At 42.6% G+C, this 5,815-nt stretch overlaps 1 protein-coding gene across 2 annotated transcripts in view; it reads right to left on the bottom strand.

Annotated features, from left to right (window-relative positions):
* Jcad (junctional cadherin 5 associated) overlaps positions 1–4,352 on the bottom strand; it is a 101,079-nt gene extending 96,727 nt beyond the window's left edge. Inside the window, exon 1 of one of the 2 annotated variants that reach the window (XM_048809147.1) lies at positions 4,211–4,352. The gene's annotated coding sequence lies outside the window, so the exon portion shown is untranslated. The remainder of the gene's footprint in view (positions 1–4,210) is intronic. The other variant, XM_015483490.2, reaches the window with a different exon arrangement.
* Between the last annotated feature and the right edge of the window lie 1,463 nt (positions 4,353–5,815).

Genomic DNA, 5,815 nt, shown 5'->3' on the forward strand with positions numbered 1-5,815 from the left:
TGTGTGTGTGTGTGTGTGTGTGTGTGTGTGTGTGTGTGTGTCTATAAAACTCTTTCATGTTTTTTTGCCGGTTCCCATGAGCATATTCCAAAATGAATGCTTTGGGACTTGTTTTCTGTTCTGAATCTTGATGAGGCAGAACTCAGACTCCTTTGACATGACAGGAGCTAGAATTGTAGACAGAGCCAGGGAGTTTCTATCTACTACCTACTCTGGTGCTGACCATCTTCCCGCCTCCTCAAATGCCTCCCTCCCAGGCCTCCAGGCTCATCTGTCTTGATGGAAGTCCCATCTGTGTTCACTGACACCAATCTCTACCACCAGTCCTCAAAATGGAAGAGAATCGTGGCTAGAAGAACAGAATTTTGCTTGATGGGACCAAGAAGCCACATAGACTTCAAAGGCAGTATATACCAAGAGCATCATTGCAAACTCCAGAACACATGTGCTTATCAAACACCTTTCACTCAGGACCATGGGCTGCAGGTGGTTGGGAGTGAGGCTAGTTGGGTGGTGTTTTTAGAGGCTGCAAGGGGCAGAAGAGCACAGGTAGATTCAGTTTGCCAGATTCTCTTTTTTTCTCTCAGAAATTCTTGCCAATTCTCCGAACTTCACTGATTTTGGGGGGAGGGAGGGTGGGGACCAGGGATAGAATTCAGGGGCACTTGACCACTGAGCCACATCCCCAGCCCTATTTTTGTATATTATTTAGAGACAGGGTCTCACTGAGTTGCTTAGCACCTCGTTTTTGCTGAGGCTGGCTTTGAACTCACAATCCTCCTGACTCAGCCTTCTGAGCTGCTGGGATTAGAGGTGTACACTGCCGTGCCTGGCCCAGACTTCACTGATTTTGATGCTTCACTTCCAACTTTCAACCAAGGATCTTCAGTCTCATATCCTCAAGTCCTATTTCCCCCTTTAAGCTGTAGGGCCGTATCCCACCCACTCCTCGAGTATGCAAATTCACATATCTTGTATTCTCAAATATGAAACAACCCTTCTCTTCTCCCTATTTCTTACTTCCTGTCTAAATAATGGTACCATCATCTTTCCAACCTTCCAAATTCAAAACTTGAAATCATCTTTGTTTAACACTCTAGCCATTCTCCTAATCTCAATGACTTTTTCTTCAAAATTTCCCTCTTATCCCTTCCTCCCCACTGTCTCCTTGTTGTTTTGCCTGGTTCTGGTTCTCATTGCCTCGAATTCATTATCCAAACAGTTACTCAGCTGCTTCAGCCTCTCTCCCCACAATCCAAGGGGTGGTGGAGGGTAGAAGGACACTATGACCAATTTGTCTTGGTAGCATCAGCAGATGATGAGGAGGGTGGGGAATGTGGTATGGACCAGCTGATACAGGGACCAGCATTTATATGGGACATCCATGACTCTCCCTTCAAAATGATGCCCCCACTGGTGATCCACCTGCAGAATAAAGAGGTTCTAGGCCCAAGTCTTAAAGATAATGATAATTTGCTCTTAAATTGCATATTTCATGTATATTATGTACATACACACATATGCAATTGACCTACAATGCTGAACAGTGTCCTAGGTACTGACATACAATAATGGACAGAACAGTCCCCGTTTTATGGAGCTTATGCAGTCCTAGAAAAAGTTAAATAAAAATTTATTTCTCTAAATAAAGACATAATGTGGCATGGAGTGATAAGTCATATAATTTATGTATAATGAGAAATAATCTCTAACAATAGGAATAAAATGTAATGGTCAACGAATGCATGAGAAGATGCTCAACATCATTAGTCACTAGGGACATGCCATTCAAATTCACAGTGAGATAACACTTCACACCTACTAGGGTGACTGTATTAAAAAAATAGAAAATAAGTGTTGGCAACAAGGATATGGAGAAATTGAACCCTCCTACATTTATGGTAGGAATGTAAAATGGTGCAGCTGCTGTGGAAAATGGTTTGGCAGTATCTCAAAAAGTTAAACATAGAATTACCATATGATCCAGCAATTCCACTCCCACGTATATGCCCAAAAGAACTGAAAATACATGCTCATGGAGAAACTTGCACACCAAAGTTTATCATAGCGTGTTCACAATAGATAGAAAGTGGAAACAACCAAAATGACCATCAACTGGTGAATGGATAAACAAAATGTGATGTATACATACAATAGAATATCCTCCAGCTGTAGAACATGATGGAGCACTGACATACACCTCATCGTGGATGAATGTTGAAAACATGCTAAATAAAATCAGTCAACACAAAAGTATATATGATAATGTATGTTTCCATACAAAGTGGGAAAGTCCATAGAGTCAGAAAGCAGATTAGTGGTTTCCAGGGTGGGGTCTGGGGAGGGCAACAGGAGGGACAGCTTAATGGATAGAAGGTTTCCTTTGGTGGTGATGAAAATGTTCTAGAAATAGATAGTAATATGGGTGCACAACATTATGAATGTATGATATATCACTGAATTACCTGCTTTAAGCATGGTTAAAATGGTATGTTATGTGTATTTTAGCGCAATTTTTAGAGGAAGTTAACGAGAGTGGTTTTGGTTGTTCTTTCAATAGGAGGGTCAAGGAAAGCCTGGTGAGATCTGGGCAGAGCCCTGAGAGTATGAGACTTGGAGTGAGCTAGGCGCAGGCAGAGGTCAAACAAGCAGAAAGCACCCAGGCAGCTCTGAGCAGGATTCATCAGAACTCCACTTCCTCACAGTGGCGCCTCCCATGCCCAACTCCTCTGCCTCTGTTTGTCCAGAACTTCCCTTTCTGCCTCCCAACAGTGCATGCACTGCTGCACTGTCTCCCAGACACCCCAGGCCCTTCCACCTGCCCCTTGCCCACAGAAAAGCTCCTTCTGGCCATTGGATGCCTGTTGACCCCTTCTTCTTTGATGAAGTTTTTGATGCTGCCATAGCCTGAGTGTGGGCCTCACACTAAAGATTGGAGCACTCAGTCTACTACTTGTCATCAGGGTACCCCTGAGTACTTAGCCCCTCTCTAAGCTACTATTTTCTTATGTATAAAATGAGGACTGCTGAGAAAAAAAATGAGATGATAGCAAAGTGCCAAGGGTAGTACTTGCTGCATAGTGAGCTCTCAACTATGGTAGCCTTGGTAGCATCAGCTACCAAGGTAGCATCAGCAGATGATGAGGAGTCATACCTATAATCTGAAGCTTGAAAGTTTGCGCTTCATTTTGTACTCTCTAGCAATGTTTGGAAATCATTTAATGAATATTATCGGTAGTCAAAACACATTGTAAACAACAAGGTTGATAATGAGTCTTGGAAACCGTCTTCTCCCTATTCCAGTGGAAAACCTATAGAATGCTCGTGAATAAATATTTGACTGACAATTGGTGATTAATTGATTTGGCTCTGTCATCAAATAGGAATAAAGTTTTGTTCAAATGAAAGCTGTGAAAGAAAAATAATAATCTCTTGGGAGAGAGGGAGAGTCACAGATTGGCCAATGAATGAATGCCTGATTCAGTCACAATGAGATATATTGAAATAGTTCATGGGCACAAATGTTTACAAAAGAAAATAAGTGGGCAATTCAAGAGAAAAGGTGGCAAGTTTTCTGAAAAACAAAACAAAAAAACCTTACTCTGCAAGTGAGCTGTTCTTTCAGAAGACCACGGTTATTGGTATTCAAAGAAAACATTAACACATTTTACAATAGACTTGAGACACATTTTAATGATCTATCACTAGAGAAAGGTGTGAGTTTAAAATATATGAAAATAGAAGATAATACAGCAATTCCACAAACATCTGCAAGTGGAGTATATAGAGAAAGACAGTAGCACTCAATTGCCTAAAGAGAAGTAGCAAAGGAAAGATACCCAGTTTATATTTATTCAGTAAGAGCATATTGAAGCCAACACAGTGCTAGGAACCGCTCCTGTGTGAGTTCTCTCCTGACCAGCCCCAGTGCTGCTGCCCCGATAGAAAACCTCCTCCATCATCCCTTCCCTCCTCTCCTTAATCCAGACCCCACTGAGCTCACTATGCTTGCTTGTCTCCCAAGCACCCAGCCCTTCTCCACAGAGAATGTCACTGTGTTTAATCTCTTTATTCCCCTTTCAGAGAAAGGCACAAGCCCTCTTCACCAGGAAAAAGCTAAAAAGCAGCTGGCTTCTTCCAATACTTCCCGACCCTAGTTTCTTTATCAGATTTGCAATAGAACCATGAAGAAAGGGAAGGAAATATTTACCTGAGGAGGTCCTTGGTTTCTTCAAGAAAGTCTGAGACACAGAATTTTTCAAGAGCAACTTGGATGCCTCTACTGAGGGTTTTCTAAATCCAAAATCTGCCTCCTCTGATAGCAGCTCTGAGTCTGAGCTCTGAATAGAGGCGGTGTGTTATTTTAACCACAAGGTTTCTAGCTGGGAGGGAAAGGAGGTGGTGATGAGGTGGTTGGCAAGCAGAAGCACCCATCCACCTCCAGTGAATGGAGCTTGCAAATCTGTTGGGAGCATTCATTCAGGACCATTTGAAGAACCCTCAAACCAACTTTCCCCAAACTAGAGGTTAAATAACTATGGGAAATTCCAAAGGAGTAAGATAAGACACTTACGGTCTTTTCTAAAAAAAGACATGTTGGTATGCCTGTTGAATAGTGTCTGATGAGAAGCTCAGGGGTGACCTAGGCTGTCTGGCCTTGGTGTCCTGGGCTTGTGGTGGGGAAAATGACACCTGTTGATAACTTTGCTCCATAACACATGGAGTGCTTTAGTATAAAAAATAACAAAAGAGTATAACCAACTCAAACCTTTGGTGTAAAAACTAAACCTGTGTCACGAGAATCCACGGGAAGTTACAGGGCAAGGGAGTAGCTATTCTGGGAATGTAATTAGGAGAATTAACATGTGTATGTGAGTGTGTGCATATGTGAGTGAGTTTGTGAGAGTGTTCCTCGCTTCAGAAACAACTAAAAAACAGAGATCCAGCTGGGCGCGGTGGTGCACGCCTGTAATCCCAGTGGCTTGGAAGGCCAAGGCAGGAGGACTGCGAGTTCAAAGCCAGCCTTAGCAAAAGCGAGGCACTGAGCAACTCAGTGAGACCCTGTCTCTAAATAAAATACAAAATAGTGCTGGGGATGTGGCTCAGTGGTTAAGTGCCCCTGAGTTCAGTCCCCAGTATCACCCCTGCAAATAATAATAATAATAATAATAATAATAATAATAATAATAATAGCAAAAATCCAGACTCAGCTTGGACCAGTCTGAGATCTTCCTCCTAGTATTTTGGCAAAGGCAACCACCATCTTTGGACTTGGAAAAGAATGATTTATTACACACAGAATCAACAGCAAAAACTGGGGCTGCTGAAATAGCCAAGGATCCTTTACAGCCAGCACTTCACAGATGCCGAAGGGGTTTAACTCCACTTTTGGTAAAACTCAGCTGTGTTCCCATTAAGCAGGGTCATAATTCAGTTTTATATAGAGTCTTTCATCTCAAAGAAGCTAAAGGTGCTTCTGTACCAAAATATAAATTATCATGTTCATAGTCACCTCAGGGGCAAAACACAGATCAGCTGGCCAAGGTACAGCCAGGCAGTGTGGAGCCACAGTTAGACAGCAGGACAGGCAGCCCGGAGACACGCTGAGGAAGATTGGTGACCTGTCCTTCTAACACGGGTGCTGTTCTTCCACAGAGATAAAAGGACCCCTTCATTCTGCAACTCACTTTTCTTCCTGGGTGTGCCTCTGCCTTCCTCTGCTGACCTTTCCTCCAGGTCCTACCTCTACCCATAAACTCTAATTGTGCACTCAGGAAAGAGTTGGAAAACCAAGAGGTAAATGATGGTTTCAAAT

Source organism: Marmota marmota, unplaced genomic scaffold (assembly GCF_001458135.2).
Source record: "Marmota marmota marmota unplaced genomic scaffold, marMar, whole genome shotgun sequence".
NCBI lineage: Eukaryota > Metazoa > Chordata > Mammalia > Rodentia > Sciuridae > Marmota > Marmota marmota.